Consider the following 19892-nt stretch of genomic DNA (forward strand, 5'->3'; position numbering starts at 1 on the left):
CATCTTCCTTGGCAGAGTTTAGAAGTTGCACCAGAACCTCATTTATTCCCTGAAGGCCCAAAAGCAGAGGTAGACAACAATGAATCCACTGACAGCCAAGTGAAAACCTCCTGCTGTTGAAGGCCTATCAGACTGGTTTTCAGGACTGAAACAACTACAGTATATGCATAGTCTACCTATACACTGGACTAAACAAAACAGTACTTGATTGGAAATGGGCTGGATGAAAACTAAAGAGAATTAATTTTAAGTTTAGACATTGTAATGCATAGCCCGAAAAACAGAAAGGAAAGGTTTGACATTGTGCATTTTGTTTGATAAACACACTGAATGAAAAATTATATATGTTGACTTATTTTTTTTAAGTTAAAGTAATAATCTCGAAGATTTTTATTAAAATAAATGTCTGTTAAGTCACTATCTATCGCCAAATTAGGTAACACAATGGGTAACACTATTATTATATTAATTAATATTATTATTATTATAATAATTTATGATTAAAGACTGGGTGTCTGTGGTGACATTCCCGGGAAAAAATCACAAGCGGCGCATAGTTAGTGACGCGTTTTCCATCACCCATCAGTGGTTGGTCCGCCAGAGAGGGTAGGCGAAGCTAACGCAACAGGCTTGCTCTTCAACTCACTTGTGTGTGAGCGGCGTACTGTTTTTTTCCGGTGTCTGCTAGCGTTACAATAACAGAGAAAGGTAGCTAGATAACGCTAGCTACCGGACCATGTCAAGAAAGGCAACATTAGTTTAGACGACGTTGCGCACAGTATCGATCTCTCATGTAAGGTAACGTTCCGTTAGCTAGCTAGCTAATGTAATCAACACAATCTAATGTCAGCTAACAATTAGCAAAAATACTAGCTAATGCTACCGACCGGTACCGACCTCGCAAACCGTCTCTCGAATGCAATGCTACCTTGTTGCAGCGTTGCAGTGTAGCTAACTAAAGGCCAGTTCAGATCAATGATTCGCAACGAGACTGGATTCAACTTGCAAAATTCCAAGACGTCTGATTGTAAACGTTCTAAAACTGCACTTGGCGATTTGACAAGGTGGGACTTTTGAGACCCCAGGCAACGGCTTCAGAAGCTCTGCAACTAACCAGTTCACACCGCTGCAATTTTCTCTGCAACATTCTAAAACCGTTTCGTCTCGTTGCGAATAATTGATCTGAACTTGCCCTAACGTTACCGTTATTTACATTGCCATCAAGTTCATCAGTATATTATAATGATCGGAATGAAGCCAGGGTATAGGTGGAGCAGAGCCGGGTCTGATTTCTGTGCAAAGATGTCAAGCCGGAGAAAACTAAATAAAAGAATACGGCAGTATGGAATAGCGTTGTTATTATTTTATTACGCTTCATCATATGTTCCTTCAACCATGACGCCCTTTTTTTGATGAAATCTCCTTTGTTTTTGTTTTATTCTTCTTGTTCTGATTGCTAATTTAACACCCAGCTCAGCTTTGTTCTCGAACAGTTTAGCTAGCAAAACCAGAAACACCAGGGGTAACATTTTGCAAGGCAGTTGTTTCAAAAATATCACACAACAATCATTCACAAAAAAGACTGTTTATTGTGCACGAGATACATAATTGCACGTGCCACAGCGAATCCCGCGGATTCTTATCTACAGTGTAAAGATGTTCATACCGGGCAAAAGGTGGATAAAGAATGTTTGTGGAAATTGATCATCACTAATTCTACCCCTGGTCTGCTACAACATTTTAACCCGGCTCTGCTGTGTAAAGACATCTTAAGTTAGCCTAATGTTAGACAATGAATGAGTATGTACATAACGTTACTTTTATAACAACCATTTTTATTCAGTAAATAGTAGCCTAAGTGTTATAGTTGGCGTGGCCCAGGTGCCAACTGGCTGACGTCACAGAGGCGACACTGGTTGGATCCGGTTGGATCTATGGGAAGTGAGGTCCAAAAACACACCTGCAATTACCACTTCTCGCCATTGGTACCGCCAAAGAGAACGAAACGGAAATCTTTGAGATTGTAACTTTAAAGAACCTAGTACATTAAGACAAAATTGAAATAAAGGGAGATTTCATGTATGTGAATATTCATTACCAGTTTCTACCAGCTGGCGGCAGTGTAGCCGTATAGAATGTATTGTCTTGCACTTGATTGAGAATTTGGAGGAAATTATGTTCTTGCATCTGCCTGTCAGGTGTCCCTTGCATACTTTACAGGTCATAACAGTTCATGACATGGAATATGGCTGCAGTTGAAGTGTTGTAGGCCTACTGAATCTTAAATGACTGAGTGAGTCTGGCATTGCCAATGTTAAACAGGCTGGACATATATGATTGTTATGAAAAACAATGGCGCATTGCCCTCAGAGGCCACAGAACTGGAGTTGGAGAACTCAGTTCGAGTTCAGTTGGTCTGGCAAGTTACACTCTCGACATCACCTGATCTCACCTTGTATGAAGGCTCTTCAAGCCTTGCCAAAGATAACAAGAGTCTTTCTCTTTCTCTTTCTCTTTGAGTCACTAACCTGTCCTTGTTTCGACACTTGGCAGCTTTTATAGACCTTTTTGGGCTGTTTGTAGATATTTAAATATGACAGGTCATTGCCAGAATTAAATGATAAAAATTGAGTGCAAACTGTTACAGTTTGTAATAAAATGTTTACTCAATGGATAATCAACTGAGTTTCCAACCTGATAAATCCATCAACATTATTATAAACAATGATTTGTCAAAACAATGTTTAATATACAGACAGGTATCATGAAATGAAATGATTGATCACAGAAATCTCATCAGCTGACAAAAGAATACATATATGGCCTGTAATTAAAAGACTGCATTGTGTATCATTGCCCATTATTTAATTGATGTTACACTGGTATCAGATATCAGTGATCAGATACAATGAGAAAGAATAAAAGATTTTTGTGTAGAAAATGAACAAAATAATAATCTTTGTGAGTAGACCAGACAAGAGCCGAAAATAGTCCCTGAAAAGGCGATATAGTATGACCACCTGCCACATGAGACACTGCCACCCCTCTTATCGGCAACTCATAAGCCACATCTACAGTGTAATACCAAACGGTCTACCGTACACAAAACAGCATCTGAAACAATGGACTCAAGGCTGTTTAATGAGCCACACTGCATACCAACGCATCCTCAAGTGTCTCACTCTCAATCACATTAAACGGCTATACTCCACACTTTAAAAGTGAAAGAAAACTTTTTAAAGGCCTTTTTGACAAATCATTAGTTATAATAATGTTTATGGGTGAATCCAATTGGACACTCAGTTTATTATCCATTGACAAAACATTTTTATTACAAATAAACTGCAGCTGTTGGCACTCAATTAAATTTTTATAAATAAATGTAATTTTTTTTTTTTTTTTTGCCCCCGTCCCAGGAACTATACTGTGCTGTTGTGTTGTGTGCCTAATTACTGATGTAACATGCGTGTGTGACCGCAGACAGAGACTCCATACCTGTGAGTTGTGACCTTATGAGGTGTGATGCTTAGAAACTACTATCAAGACTAAGACAACTTAGTGAGACTTTTGAGAATGCATCTGCATGCTGTGCAGTGGGTATTTCCCTGGTGCATATTGCACTAAATTCTGTCACAGTGGGAAAATTCAATACATTAGCCAAAAAATCTGTCTGCACCAGGCTGTCTGCATGGGGCACCTGTGTGTACAGACCTGTGTGTTCTCTTCACTGATCTCCCATCCTGCCTTATTGAAGGTGCTGTGGAACCACACACCTGTCTGACTTCCCTCACACCTTTAGCAGGTGATACCTGACTGACACAGCCTTATACCTGTATCCCCTGCACATGCTGTTGCATTACACATCCCCAAAAAGCTGCATTGATTACAGAATTTAGGCTCAACCCCTCCCCCACACCGAGTAGTCATGGTTCCCCCCACACCTGCAGCAGCACCTCTCTACACACTGAAGTCACATTACCTAACCTCTGACATCTGAAGCACCACAGTGGGGCTGGCACAAACGGCCTGACAGGGTAACGGACATAACCCATCTTCCCTCTCTCCGGCTAGTTTAGTCAGTCTCATCAGGTTAGAATCACCATTGCTTATGTCTGACTGAAACCAATACTTCAAACTCCTCACCCTCCACTCTCCTAACTTTAGCATTGCTTTTGGGGCTATCCCCGCCACTCTCGCTTCCTCTTATTCCCCTGAACACTACTCCAAGAACTTCCACTCTCCTCTTCCTCCATTGGCTCTCCCCTGCAAACCTCGCTACCCCCGCTCTCTGACATTCCTACAAGAAAAATAATGAAATAAAGCAGGAGAGACGGCCAGCCAACGCTCACGCATTGGCGAAGGAGGAAATGCCAGCGTGTGTTGCCTCTTCCAGACTCCACTGCCGAGTTAGCTTTGCAACATGTCAAAAATACTGGGGAGAAAACATGTAGGGGACTGAGTTTTTATGTGCATTTAAAAGGGTACCCCTCTGTTTTTAATTCTTTTTCTGTTATCATTTAAAAGTTACTCATAAGAATTCTTGGAGTTGACAGCTAACATATCATAATAGTTACAGTATAGCCTGTAGATGACACTCTGTATCAGCAGTGATAGGAAAAACTATGGTTCTGGTGACGACGCTGTCACAAAGACGCTTTACAATGGCTTTACCAGAACTGAACCCCCAAAAAGTTTGTGCTGACTGTAATTGCAGCAGCAAAATTTGCTTTCAACTCAGGAGACGTTGATATTGTTAAAGGTTAGTTCATCTATTTTCAAGGTTAAATGAATATCCATACATCAACCCTGAAGGATATTTAAATATCAAAATGTGTAAGAATGCACATCTGAAGCTGGATTCCTCATGAGATTTATTTTTTCTGGCCACCGTGTTTTTTCTTTCCATCTCGGAGTTAGGGTTAGGGTTAGGGTCACTGCATGTTTTTGGGTGTTCATGCCTGGATATTGCCAAATTTTCCTTCTGTTACTTTTTAAAACATAAATATCATGAATGCGGGAGAGTGAGTAACTGGATGTGCATCGTAATAACAGAAATATGGTAGTATGTTAATAGCAGTATGTGTATTATAATAACAAAAATATGGTAGTTTGTGAATATCAGGATGTGTATCATAATAACAGAAATATGGTAGTTTGTGAATATCAGGGTGTTTATTATAATAACAGAAATACGGTAGTGTGTGAATAGCAGGGTGTGTATCATAATAACACAAATACTGTAGTGTGTGAATAGCAGGATGTGTATCATAATAACACAAACACTGTAGTGTGTGAATAGCAGGATGTGTATCATAATAACACAAATACTGTAGCGTGTGAATAGCAGGGTGTGTATCATAATAACACAAATACTGTAGTGTGTGAATAGCAGGGTGTGGGACACAATGTATAAAATTTAACAATGTTCAACTGCAGAAAAAATAGGCGAACATTTAAAGGGACAGATTCTAAATGTTTAAGCAATGACAACAGAATAAACAGAATAGCCTATGGCAGAGTGAGCTGAATAGCCTATGACAGAGTGAGCTGAATAGCCTATGACAGAGTGAGCTGAATAGCCTATGACAGAGTGAGCTGAATAGCCTATGACAGAGTGAGCTGAATAGCCTATGACAGAGTGAGCTGAATAGCCTATGACAGAGTGAGCGGAACAGCCTATGACAGAGTGAACTGAATAACCTATGAAAAAGTGAGCTGAATAGCCTATGACAGAGTGAGATGAACAGCGTATGATAGAGTGAGCTGAACAGCCTATGACAAAGCGAGCTGAATAGCCTATGACAAAGCGAGCTGAATAGCCTATGACAGAGTGAGCTGAATAGCCTATGACAGAGTGAACTGAACAGCCTATGACAGAGTGAGCTGAATAACCTTCATTATAACATTAACACAAAAACTGTAACAGTAACATGCCACGTTCTGTACATTCTGCCACATTTTACATTTCTAAATTCTACACAAATCCAAACTGCTTTATTAAAGAGAATAGGAATCCCCTGCTTCACAAAGTGAAGACTGTCCACACAAGGCTCATCATGTCCAACGAAACTGTTTTTTCCATGTTATTCAGTGCAAAATCAGTGTCTGTTTGACAAAACTACTACTGTTTGGTAAAAAAGTTTGGAATGTTATTAAATGTTACAGTTGCAGGTGTCAAAATGTAGCCTACTCTTTTAATCAAATTACCAGGGCTGTGACTACCACCATATCTCACAAGGTAATATTATCATAAACTATTTACAAAATACTGAAGTAAACATAAACTTTTAAAAAATTATTTTTAAATTACTTTTGGTCCCAAATGAAATATAAAAAAGAAGAAGCCAATTGCACCCAGACCGCCATTTTGTTGTCAGTTTTCTGTTTTGCTGCATTAGGCATGTTAATGCGATTATACTGGAAGATTGCCATTCCTCCCCACACCTCTTCACCTTCAGTTTATATTCTCTCCATCCCACTCCACAACAGGCTACTTACTCTGTTCTTTTTTCAGTTTTATTCCTTCTTTTACTCCCTCTTCTTTCTCGTCCGTCTTTAAAATGATGTTCGAGTTTGAAACACTCCCAGATTCATATTGTTGGACTTTGGACTATCTCACCCTTTCAATATGCCTTGCCCATTAACTTCCTCATGATCAGTTATGGCCCTTACGTAATATGCTAAAGTTTGTGGTGAATAATGTCTGTTAATACTAAAGTTATTTATTAGCTCCAGTTCTTAACTGACTGGTTTTGTTCATAGGTTTGGTGTAAGGTTTGCTATTATGATGTCTGTATGTTGGTTATGTGACATTTCCAGTCATTGACTGTTTGATTTCTTTTTTAGACAGCCTGGAAGGTTATTTGTCATTTTCATGTTTGTCATCCTGGAGGCCAGGATCAAGGAATTGCGGCACTCATATAGTAAAATTATGTGATGATGTTTATGCCATTATTTCAACAATGCATCATACTTAACAATGTTCAACTGCAGAAAAAAATGGCTAAACATTTAAAGGGACAAATTTTAAATGCTTAAGCAATGACAACAGAGTAAACAGAATAGCCTATGACAGTGTGAGCTGAATAGCCTATGATAGAGTGAGCTGAATAGCCTATGACAAAGCGAGCTGAATAGCCTATGACAGAGTGAGCTTAATAGCATTTGACAGTGTGAGCTGAATACCCCATGATAGAGTGAACTGAATAGCCTATGACAGAGTGAGCTGAATAGCCTATGACAAAGCGAGCTGAATAATCTATGACAAAGTGAACTGTCCCCCTTTCAAAAGGAAAGAAAGACAGCTTATGTGAAGGGGCTACTAGAGCTTACCTCTGTTAAATGTAGTTCTTTAGCTGAACGTCCGTCCTGTGGAAACTGTCTCTGCTGTTGTCCCTGCAAGTATCAAAATGTGTCAGTTGCTCTGTGCTGTCAGTGGAACCATCGCCTGACCTAACTAGGCAACAGGTAACATTTGAATGTGCAGCCTTCTTCTCTATGGAGAATTATAAAACTGTAACACTAATGCTGCATTGCTTGTGTAGCTCTGTATTCCCAGTTTGACCTCAGTATCCTACTGTGCTTTAGCTAAACCTGCTGTGTTAGCCAAATAGCATTAACACAACAACTGTAACAGTAACATGCCACATACTGTACAGTCTGCCCACATTTTACATTTCTACATTCTGCACAAATCCAAACTGCTTGATTATAGAAAAAACTAAATTCTGACATCCCTTTCCACAAAGTAAATGGTAAATGGACTGCATTTATATAGCGCTTTACAATTGATGCCTCTCATTCGCCAGAGCAGTTAGAGGTTAGGTGTCTTGCTCAAGGACACTTCGACATGCCCAGGGCGGGGTTTGAACCGGCAATCCTCCGACTGCCAGACAATCAGTCTTACCTCCTGAGCTATATCGCCCCTAGTGAAGGCTGTCCACACAAGGCTCATCATGTCCAATTGAACTGTTTTGTTCTATGTCATTCAGTGCAAAATCAGTGTCTGTTAGACAAAAATACTACTGTTTTGTCTAACAGACTGTTTAGTTACTGTTTAAACTTAGACTATTTACTGTTTTACAGTTGCAGGTGTCAAAATGTAGCCTTCTCTTTAAATCAAATTATTAGGGCTGTGACTACCGCCACATCTCACAAGGTAAAATTATCATAAACTATTTTTTTTTTAAACTGAAGTAACACATAATTATTTAAAATTATTTTTTAATTACTTGTGGTCCCAAATAAAAAATCTGAAAAAAGAAGAAGCCTGTTGCACCAAAACCGCCATTTTATTGTCAGTTTCCTGTTTTGCTGAATTAGGCGTGTTAATGCGATTATGCCCGAAGATTATGTTGCTACCCAATATTTCCTCAATTCTTTCAAGTCACTTGGCCCTGTGTGTATAAGCATGCACTACAAGGACAGGCCAAACATATGTGTGGATGGCTCTCTCACAGTCAAGATTGATTGAATAGGCGTGTATATGTCCAATTTGTATTGGTATGTATGTATTTCTCTGCCCAGCCTTTCTGTTGCGTGAATGATAGTATGTTTCTTAGTATAAGTGTGTGTTCGTAAATGTGAATGTAACATGCTGCGAGGGAAATGTCCCCATGGGGATAAAGAAGTTCTCTATGTATGTATGTACAATATGTATTTCACATGCAGTATTTATTGTACGTAGCAAATATACAATAACTTGTACATGTACTCAAATTCAGTTCAGAAGCAAGTATAAACATATGTTTTGTGGAGAAATATGCTTCCTGTTGTTACGCACCAGCAGTTTTGTACATGAATTTCAATGTGTTCCATGAGGCAATTCGAAATATTTGACTCTTTGATCTCACACAAAGTTTGCATGACATTGTAAAATGGTAAGATTACAAAACACAGGGCCAAGTGACTTGAAAGAATTGAGGAAATATTGGGTAGCATTGCTTTGAAATACATCTTATGTAATTTCGGTGAGGCAAGATAGCCTATATTGCTTGTAGTACCGTAACTTGGCGTCATTTTGATATCAATACTTTTGAGTAACTTGGCATTTTTGTACGTTGAAAACGTGTTTTTTATGAGATTTTATATACTGGTGTATATATTTAAGTTGTCTGTGACAGTAAGCTGCTTAGTTCTTCACTGGCTCCACTAGCAAGGCTCCACTCCGCCGTACTTTTGTAAGTAGAATAATGAATGCAGGCACGTCTTCGTTTTCAAATAGGTAGTTTAATGTAGCAAAGGAACTAGTGGGTCTGTTACCCAAGTACAGATAAACAAAGAACCAACAAATGACGGAGACAGTGAATACTTATACCCTGTTCCTTAAAGGAAAACAGAGGGCCAAATGGTCATTTCCTTAAATGAATACACATCAGAGAAAAGGGAGGGGGGAGGGGGGCAGGGGGGTGTAATCAGACATTGGAGAGAAAAGTGTGGGGGAATGAAGAAAGGGGTGGGGGAATCAGACAAGCGGGTAGAGGATCACAATGTACATATCAAAGGGAGACAATTTGACTGGGCGAGGGGGTAGAGGATGTAGCACAAAGGTTCTGATTAAAAGGTCAATTTAATTGGGTTTGGTGGTAAACAAGCAATGTTATCTGCAACTGGCCCACTATAATGTGAGATGCCTCAGGGGGTAAACTGTGGCTCCCATGTTTTCCAACATGTTTCACGTGTACATTAATAGTTATATTTATCTATTTGTAGTGATGAATATTGAACGTTTTAAAAACGTATAGATGTTTATGGACCGAAGAACATGTCAGGTGAGGTAAAGTGCACCACAAAAATGCTGTTTTTTGTGTTTGCAGATTAAATTAATATGTTTGCAAATCAGATAAGTTCATCACATGGAAAGGGTTATTAGAGCCCAGTAATTGCCTTAGACTTTTGTGTATTAGTCAGAATACTTTATGAACTTAATTTACACACCCCCCTCCCTGTTTTTGTGTGTACATCTCAGGAATGCGTAGGTACATATGTATCAACTGCCAACTGGACAGTGTTTCAGCTGTGAATTTGTGCATGTGTGTGCGCCCATGTGTGTGCGTATGGGTGTGTGTGTGTGTGCGTATGGGTGTGTGTGTGCGTGGTGTGTGTGTGTGTGTGTGTGGTTTCTCCACAGGCTGGGTTGGTGTAATCTCACAGAGGGCTGCTGTGATGCTCTGGCCTCAGTCCTGCGTTCTCCTCACTCAGAGCTGAGAGATCTGGAGATCAGAGACAACGAGCTGCAGGATTCAGGAGTGAGAGCGCTGTCTGCTGGACTGGAGGACCCACACTGTAAACTGCAGAGACTGGGGTGAGTACAAACACACACCCCTTAAATAAATAAGGGCTACAATGTGACTAAATACAACACACAACATGTCAATGTTTTTAATGTGAAAACAGACACTCCACAGAACTGAAACAGCATGTTCCTGTTCTTCATCTTGGAAGAATAAGACTACACACGAATGAAGAAAATGAATTAGTCTTGTTTCCTGAACTGTAGTGGGGTGTACATTACATTACATTTATTTGGCAGATGCTTTTATCCAAAGCGACGTACAAAAAGTGCATTTCATGGTCATAGACAACTGCTAAACACAGGTTCAGTAAGGTACAATACTTATTTTGTACAACTATTTCTAGCCAAGAACACAGTTTAGTTCACACAGTGAACACTATTCAGACCTAACCTCTGCAAAGCCAACTAGGCAGAAGAATAAGCTACAGTATTCGGACAAATACAAATTACCAAAAAGTGCTGGGATGGGGCAACATGTAACAAGTGTCATGAAAAAGAAAAGGGGGGGGGGGAGATTTAGACTGAAATATACAGTGTGAATCGAGTCATGTCCTGCAAGTAGATGGGGGCTGTCCTGTTGGCAGCAGTGTAGGCAAGGGTCAGGGCTTTGAACCGGATCCTGGCGGCGACCGGTAGCCAGTGGAGTGATCGCAGCAGAGGAGTGACGTGGGAGAATTTGGGAAGGTTGTAGATTAGTCGGGCAGCGGCATTCTGAATCATCTGTAGTGGCTGTATGGCACAAGCTGGCAGGCTTGCAAGGAGAGAGTTGCAGTAATCAAGGCAAGAGGTCACTGTAGTCTGGACGAGCAGCTGGGTGGAGTGCGTCATCAGGTATGGTCGAATCCTTCTGATGTTGTACAGAAGGAATCTGCAGGACCGTGATGTTGCCTTGATGTGCTCCTTGAGATCCAGTTGGTCATCCAGGACCACCCCCAAGCTCTTGGCAGAGTGAGAGGCAGTCACTGTGGTGCCATCAACCGTGATTGAGAGCTCAGGAAGTAATGAGGTCTTGCACGGGAAGAAGAGCAGCTCAGTTTTGTTGAGGTTGAGCTTCAGATGGTGGCTGGCCATTGAGGTGGAGATGTCAGCCAGGCAGGAAGATATCTTATCATTGACCTGTGTGGCCGAGGGGGGGAAAGAAAAGAAGAGTTGTGTGTCATCTGCATAACAATGATAGGAGAAGCCATGCGAATTAATAACTGAACCAAGAGATCTGGTGTATAAGGAGAACAGCAGAGGACCCAGTACAGATCCCTGCGGCACTCCCAAAACAAGGGGATGAGAAGCAGAGGCAGACCCCTTCCAGGTGACCTGGTAGGACCTATCTGCAAGATAGGAAGTGAACCAAGACAGGGCAGTCCCGACGATGCCCATCCCAGCCAAGGTGGAGAGGAGTATTTTATGGTTGACCGTGTCGAAAGCTGCAGACAGGTCAAGAAGGATCAGGACAGAGGAGAGGCGTGAGGCTCTTGCAGTGGCAAGTGCCTCCGTCACAGCTAGGAGCGCAGTCCCTGTTGAGTGCCCGGATCGGAAGCCAGACTGGTGAGGGTCTAGCAAGTTGTTCTGATGGAGAAAAGAGGTTAGTTGTTTAAGAACGGCTCGTTCAAGGATTTTGGACAGAAAGGGTAGAAGCGATACGGGTCGATAATTCGTTACATTGGAGGGGTCTGAGGTGGGTTTTTTGAGAAGTGGGGTAACACGAGCCATCTTAAAATCAGAGGGAACATGACCAGAGAAGAGAGAGGAATTAACAATGGAGGACAGATAGGGAAGGAACTCGCTGGAAATGGATTGGAGAACTTTAGATGGGATGGGGTCAAGTGGACAGGTGGTTGCACGATGAGAGGTGATGAGTTGTAATACATCGGAGTCCTCCAGCATCTCAAAGGAGGTCAGTGTGGCTGTGGGTTTGTCCCGGGGGGTTGGGGGGCTCACTGGATGGGCGAAGGAGTTCCGGATTGTAGCCACCTTTCCTTCAAAGGCGGCCAGAAAGTCATCTGCGGAGAGGGAAGAGGGAGGTGGGGGTGGAGGAGGAATGAGGAGGGAAGAGAAGGTGGAGAATAGTTTGCGTGGATTAGAGACACATGCACTGATCTTAGATTGGAAAAGTGAGGCTTTCACTGACGTGAGGGCAGATGTGAAAGTCGCCAGCAGGGTATGATATGCGGTCAGGTCATCAGAGGATCGGGATTTCCTCCACTTCCTCTCTGCAGCCCGCAGTGATGTTCTGCTGGAGCGTAGTGACTCAGTCAGCCATGGGCAGGGGGGTGAGGAGCGTGCTGGTTTGGAGACAAGAGGACAAAGTGAGTCGAGGGACTGGGAGAGGCAGGAGTTGAAGGTGGAGGTAGCAAGATCAACTGGCAGGTTAGAGAAAGACGCAGGAGGGGGAAGTGTAGACAGAGCAGTGGAGATGAGGGAGGATTGTGACAGAGTAGAGAGATTTCTCCTGAAAGTTACTGTGGGTGAGCTGTTGGATGAATTGAGGGGGAGTAAATAGGAGAGGGAGAAAGAAAGAAAGAAGTGGTCTGAGACATGGAGGGGAGTCACTGTAAGTTGGGGAATGGAGCAGCTTCTGGTGAATACAAGGTCTAGGTGGTTACTAGCCTTGTGTGTGGGGGGGGGGAAGAGGACAGGGATAGGGCGAAAGACTGGAGGAGTGAGGCAACCCTGGACAGTTGGGAGGTCTCTGGTGGGAGGTTGAAGTCTCCCAGTAGAATAGCAGGAGTGCCATCCTCAGGGAGGGAGCTCAGGAGAGTGTCCAGCTCGTCCAGAAAAGAGCCGAGTGGACCTTGAAGACGGTACAGAACAATAATGTGAAATTTTGAGGGATGAGTTACAGTAATTGCATGAAACTCAAATGTGTTTGATAATGACTCATTCCACAGCCCTGTTATTTTATATTGAGCTGTAGAAGGAGTGTAACACGCTGCTAGGTGTTTGACACACACAGCCCTGTTAGTTTATATTAATGTGTGTAAGGTGTGTAACACAGTGCTAGGTGTTTGACACACACAGCCCTGTTAGTTTATATTAATGTGTGTAAGGTGTGTAACACAGTGCTAGGTGTTTGACACACACAGCCCTGTTAGTTTACATTAATGTGTGTAAGGTGTGTAACACACTGCTATGTGTTTGACACACACAGCCCTGTTAGTTTATATTAATGTGTGTAAGGTGTGTAACACACTGCTATGTGTTTGACACACACAGCTCTGTTAGTTTATATTAATGTGTGTAAGGTGTGTAACACACTGCTATGTGTTTGACACACACAGCCCTGTTAGTTTATATTAATGTGTGTAAGGTGTGTAACACACTGCTATGTGTTTGACACACACAGCCCTGTTAGTTTATATTAATGTGTGTAAGGTGTGTAACAGTCTGTTATGTGTTTGACACACACAGCCCTGTTAGTTTATATTAATGTGCTGGAAGGTGTGTAACACACTGCTATGTGTTTAATACACACACAGCCCTGTTAGTTTATATTAATGTGTGTAAGGTGTGTAACACACTGCTATGTGTTTGACACACACAGCCCTGTTAGTTTATATTAATGTGCTGGAAGGTGTGTAACACACTGCTATGTGTTTAATACACACACAGCCCTGTTAGTTTATATTAATGTGTGTAAGGTGTGTAACACACTGCTATGTGTTTGACACACGTGGCCCTGTTAGTTTATATTAATGTGTGTAAGGTGTGTGTGTCCTTCTCTCTGCAGGCTGTCAGGCTGTAGAGTCACACAGAGAGGCTGTGATTCTCTGGCTTCGGCTCTGTGTTCAAACCCCTCACGCCTGAGAGAGCTGGACCTGAGATACAATCACCCAAGAGACTCAGGAGTGAGAGCGCTGTCTGCTGCTAAACTGGACACACTCACACTGCTGTAAGTACAGAGAGTTTCCACACTGCACCTCTCACACACACACACACACACACACCTGAGAGAGCTGGACCTGAGATACAATCACCCAGGAGACTCAGGAGTGAGAGCGCTGTCTGCTGCTAAACTGGACACACTCACACTGCTGTAAGTACAGAGAGTTTCCACACTGCACCTCACACACGCGCACACACACGCACACACACGCACACACACGCAAACGGAGTTGGGGGGGGGGGGGCATGGAGGGCACTGTTCACACCACCGTTACTCAAGAGGGTTGGGGATCTCCTGTGGAGGGTGCTGCACGGGATCAATGCAGTAAATATGATGTGGGTGTTGTAGTTAGGGGTTTGATCAGGGACACAGTGATGGTGGAGTTTCAGTACTACAAAGCAATGGAAAACCTGAGTGTGTTTCAGAGTGTGTGTTATAAGGGTGTTTTATGTTCAGTGGAGGGAGGGGAGCTATTTTTGCACATGGAATAGGATGAGGGAATGGAATAAGTTTCCTTTGTGACAGATTTGTGTATTTTTCATATGATCTTGGTTTTGTGTTTTATTGTGTCTTTGTTTTTTATTTATGTGATGTCATTAGTGTGTTGAGAGTGGAAATAAAGGATGGTTAAAATTTATAATTCTGTTCTGCTGTTCTTACAGTGTGGACCATGGAGGAAAGAACAGGACCAAACCAGGACCCAGGAAATGTGAGTGTGTATCGACACAGAACACTTTCCATAGATACACACTCTGCTGTGTGTGTGTGTGTGTGAGAGAGAGACTTCTCTCTTACACACATAAACACACAAACAGAAGCACACGTACACAAACACACACACACAGGTACTATCACAGCTCTTCCTCTCTCACACACATAATGAGGTGAATATTAATAATGATAATTCATCTCATTAATGTCTCTGGTGTGCAGACGGCTGTCAGCTCACACTGGATCCAAACACAGCGCACAGAGGGCTGTCTCTGTCTGAGGGGAACAGGAGGGTGACACACACATGGGGGAGAGCGGAGCCATATCCTGATCATCCAGAGAGATTTGAGTCTGTGTGCCAGGTTGTGTGCAGACAGGGCGTGTGTGAGCGCTGTTACTGGGAGGCTGAGTTCAGTGTGTCTGAGGGGGGATGGGTTTATATAGCAGTGACATATAAAGGAATCAGCAGGAAAGGAGTGGGTTCTGACTGTATATTTGGATGGAATAAAAACTCCTGGAGTCTGGAGTGCATTAAACACAGTGACTCTGATAACCTCAGATACTCTGTCAGGCACAATGAGAACCCAACACTCATACCTGTCCCCCCCTCCACCTACCGCAGAGCAGGAGTGTGTGATGATGATGCTGGTAGAAGAGTGTGTGTGTACAGGGTAGGAGTGTGTGTGGACCGTCCGGCCGGCACTCTGTCCTTCTACAGCGTCTCTGACTCTGACACACTGACCCTCCTGCACAGATTCCACACACACTTCACTCAACACACACCCCTCTGTGCTGGATTTTATGTGTTTGACTCCTCAGTGTCCCTCTGCTAACTGGAGTAGACACACACAACACACTCACACATACACACTCAGATACACAGACACACACACCCACACCTACACTCTCACACACACCCTTTCTCTCTCATACTCACACTCATACACACGCACTCACACACCTACGCACACACACACTTGTGCGCACACACTCACACTCTCTCACACCCACTCACACACCCAATCACACACATGCGCACACACACACCTACACACATGAACACACACAATCTCTTGCACACACAAACCCACACATTCACCACTACACTCTCACGCGCACACACGCATGCATGCATGCATACGTACACACGCTCATAACCGTATGCACACACACACACACCCTTTCTCTCACACACACACACTCACATCCACACACACACACATACATGCGTGCAGAGACACAAACACGTGTCAACACACATTCACATTCCCATATGCATGCACACATGTATAAACACACACACATTCTCTTACCCATGCACACACACATACACACTTTCTCACACCCAGTCACTCACACCCCCAATCACACACATGCACACACACCTACACACGGACACACACAATCTCTCACACACACAAACACACACATTCACCAGTGCACTCTTAAGCGCACACACACATTCATGCATACGTACACACGCTCATAACTGTATGCACACACACACACCCTCTCTCTCTCTCACACACACACACTCACATCCACACACACACACATTCATGCGTGCAGAGACACAAACACGTGTCAACACACACATTCACATTTCCGTACGCATGCACACACATGTATAAACACACACACATTCTCTTACCCATGCACACACACACACTCCTCAGTGTCCCTCTGCTAACTGGAGTAGAGACACACACACATGCGCATACACACTCGAACGCATGCACACACACACACACACACACATATACACACACTCATATACACATACACACACACACTCAATCACACACATATAAACACAAACACTTGTATACACCTAGACCCTCACACACCCACACACACACACACACACACACACACTCATACACACACACACACACTTATATACACACACTCATATACACATACACACACACACACAATCACACACTCACATATATATATACACACACTCATATGCACCTAGACCCACACACACACGCACTCACACACCTACACACACTCTTGCACACTCAATCACACACACCCTCTCTCTCTCACATACACTCCATCACACACACACATACTCTCACACACACCCTTTCTCTCTCACACACACTTATATACACACACTCATATACACATACACACACACACACTCAATCACACACTCACATATATATATACACACTCATATGCACCTAGACCCACACACACGCACTCACACACCTACACACACTCTCAGTCATGCACACACGCTCACACACCTACGCACGCACACTCTCTCACACCCAGTCACTCACACACACCTACACACAGACACACACAATCTCACGCACACACATACACACGCATGCAAACATACACACGCTCATACCCGTATGCACACACACACACTCTTTCTCTCACTCACACTCTCACATACAGTATACAGACACACACATTCGCAAACGCATGCGCGCGCACACACACGCACTCACACACAAACACAAACATGTGTCAACACACACACACATTTTATTACCTATACGCACACACACACATACTCATGCACTCACACATGTACACACATGCATACACTTACATGCGTGCACACACCATATACACATGTATACACAAACATTCTCATACCCATACATACACACACACACACATGTATAAACACACGCACATTCACAAAGGCACTCTCACGCACACACACATACACATGCATACACTCATTCTCTTGCACGCGCACACACTCAAATACACAGTCTCACACACAATCACACAAACGCACACACACACACTTTCTCTTACCCATACACACACGCAACCCGGGCACACACACACACACACGCATACTCACGCACTCACACACATGTTCACATCAACAGTCACTCCCACAAACACACGTACGCATGCACACACACATTCACAAATGCACACACACAGAAACACTCTCACCCAATCACACACACACACACACACACACACACGTCGACACACTTGCAACCTTCCTTGAGCAAAGCCTTACCACTGCAATTTCAGCTGTGCCCAATATTAGCCTCAGTACTGCTTAAACCCTGTACATAAGAGTATGATCTTTTAGCAGGTTCAGGTTAAGCACTCGCTCTCTAAATATGATTTTATTTTTTTACATTTTGATAAATTTATATTGAAAATGTTCAAGGTGTGTTTATGTACTTTTGATTATTAAAACATTCATATAACATTGAGAGTAATAATGCCAGAAGATGGCAGAGTGAAATGTTTTTGAAGTAATAATTCTGTCTCCTGTATCTGCATCTTTTTAAAAAAGAAGCCAGTGGCAAACTCCTCCATGTGCATTTTGCTAGTTTTTACAGTTTCTTTCATACAAATTTCTGTGGGCAAATGCAGCTGATGCATCCCATGAGAATGCAGAATGGTCACTGCAGTGTACTTACTTCCTTTCGTTACTGTAAACAATGATGGATTGAGTTTCCTTATTTATTCTGTTAGGATTGATTTTTTTTTTTTTGTTGCTTTAATTTTCTGTATTTTCAGACAATAATATGCAATGATTAAACCTGAATTATAAAAATATCAAATGTTTTGCTGTTGTGATTTATTATTGTGTGATGTATTGAACTCCTGTGACACTGGTACTTATTACATATTCTGTATGGGATTATGTTTGGACTCAGTATGAGTGGATCAGCATGGGGCTAAAATCAGTTAATCAATGCAGTAGAAGCAAGGACATTCATCTACAGTAGTGGAAATAAAATCTGTAACGGTACGGGTGCTGGGACCCAGGCGCAGAGTGGAAAAAAACACGAAACTCAAAAAGGGGAAAATTAACAAAGACTTTACTTACAGGGCAAACAAACAGGGAACAGAAAAGGACACGAAGGGCAAAAACACCAACTCAAAAAATATCGAAATAAAACAGAAAACAAGAGGAACTCACAAACATGGGCAGGGCAGAACACAGGCAGGTAGAGGACAAGGGCAGGTCAAACAGAGCACAAGGACAGGTCAAACAAAACACAGGCAGGTATATTCGGTCAGAAACAAAACATTAGTCGGGAACAAACACAAGGCAGAACAAACGCAAGTCGGGAACAAACACAAGCAGGCAGGTACATGTAAATCAGGTAACAAACACAAGGAACCAGCACCCGAGTCAAGGGAACAGAGAACTTAAATAGACAGGGGTAACAAGACACAGGTGAACTCAAAAGCAATCAAACCAAAAGGAGGGGATAAGACACAGGTGGGCACAATGATAGGATAACGAGACAATTGAAAACAATCATACAATTAACAGGGGGGGAGCAGGACACAAAACAGAAGTGCCGCCATCTGGCGGCCCAACAGGGGAAACACAGACAGGAAAACAGGACCATGACAGTACCCCCCCCCCAAGGGACGGCTCCTGACGTCCCAGGAGGCCGACCCGGGGAGGGAGTCAACAGAGGGTGGGGGATAGAGACAGGAACAAGAAAAGAACAAGACTCGGGGCTGGACTGGGCAGGACAGGAACAAAACAAGAACAAGACTCGGGGCTGGAGGGGAACTCGGGGCTGGACGGGAACTCGGGGCTGGAAACAGGACTCAGGGCAGAAACAGGACTGGACACAGGACTCAGGGCAGAAACAGGACTGGACAGGAACAGGACTGGACACAGGACTCAGGGCAGAAACAGGACTGGACAGGAACAGGACGCAGGACTCGGGACTGGAACGGGACGCAGGACTGGGGACTGGAGTCGGACGGGGGAACAGGACTCGGGACTGGACTCGGACGGGGGAACAGGACTCGGGACTGGGCAGGACCCGGGCAACACGGGGAGACTCAGGGCTGAGCAGGACCCGGGCGACACGGGGAGACTCAGGGCTGGGCAGGACTCGGGCGACACGGGGAGACTCAGGGCTGGGCAGGACTCGGGGAAACTCAGGGCCCGCACATCGGGCGACACGGGGAAATTCAGGGCCCGCACATCGGGCGACACGGGGGAAACTCAGGGCCCGCACATCGGGCGACACG

At 43.3% G+C, this 19892-nt stretch overlaps 2 protein-coding genes and 3 long non-coding RNA genes across 8 annotated transcripts in view; 3 read left to right on the forward strand and 2 right to left on the reverse strand.

Annotated features, from left to right (window-relative positions):
* LOC135242400 (protein NLRC3-like) overlaps window positions 1–19892 on the forward strand; it is a 1894071-nt gene that overhangs the window by 1487403 nt on the left and 386776 nt on the right. The window lies entirely within an intron of this gene.
* The window catches only part of LOC135242452 (uncharacterized), a 152199-nt gene that overhangs the window by 91228 nt on the left and 41079 nt on the right, over window positions 1–19892 (forward strand). The window lies entirely within an intron of this gene.
* Window positions 1–19892, reverse strand: part of LOC135242408 (NACHT, LRR and PYD domains-containing protein 3-like) — a 421399-nt gene that overhangs the window by 45121 nt on the left and 356386 nt on the right. The gene's annotated exons all lie outside the window — the stretch shown is intronic.
* LOC135242457 (uncharacterized) lies at window positions 14195–15236 on the forward strand. The gene is made up of 3 exons (XR_010326349.1): window positions 14195–14324; window positions 14837–14883; window positions 15108–15236. It is a non-coding gene; the product is annotated as an uncharacterized LOC135242457 (long non-coding RNA).
* LOC135242464 (uncharacterized) overlaps window positions 15739–19892 on the reverse strand; it is an 18540-nt gene continuing 14386 nt past the window's right edge. Inside the window, exon 3 of the long non-coding RNA XR_010326356.1 lies at window positions 15739–15784. This is a non-coding gene — a long non-coding RNA (uncharacterized LOC135242464). The remainder of the gene's footprint in view (window positions 15785–19892) is intronic.

This window comes from Anguilla rostrata, chromosome 16 (assembly GCF_018555375.3).
Source record: "Anguilla rostrata isolate EN2019 chromosome 16, ASM1855537v3, whole genome shotgun sequence".
Taxonomy (NCBI): domain Eukaryota; kingdom Metazoa; phylum Chordata; class Actinopteri; order Anguilliformes; family Anguillidae; genus Anguilla; species Anguilla rostrata.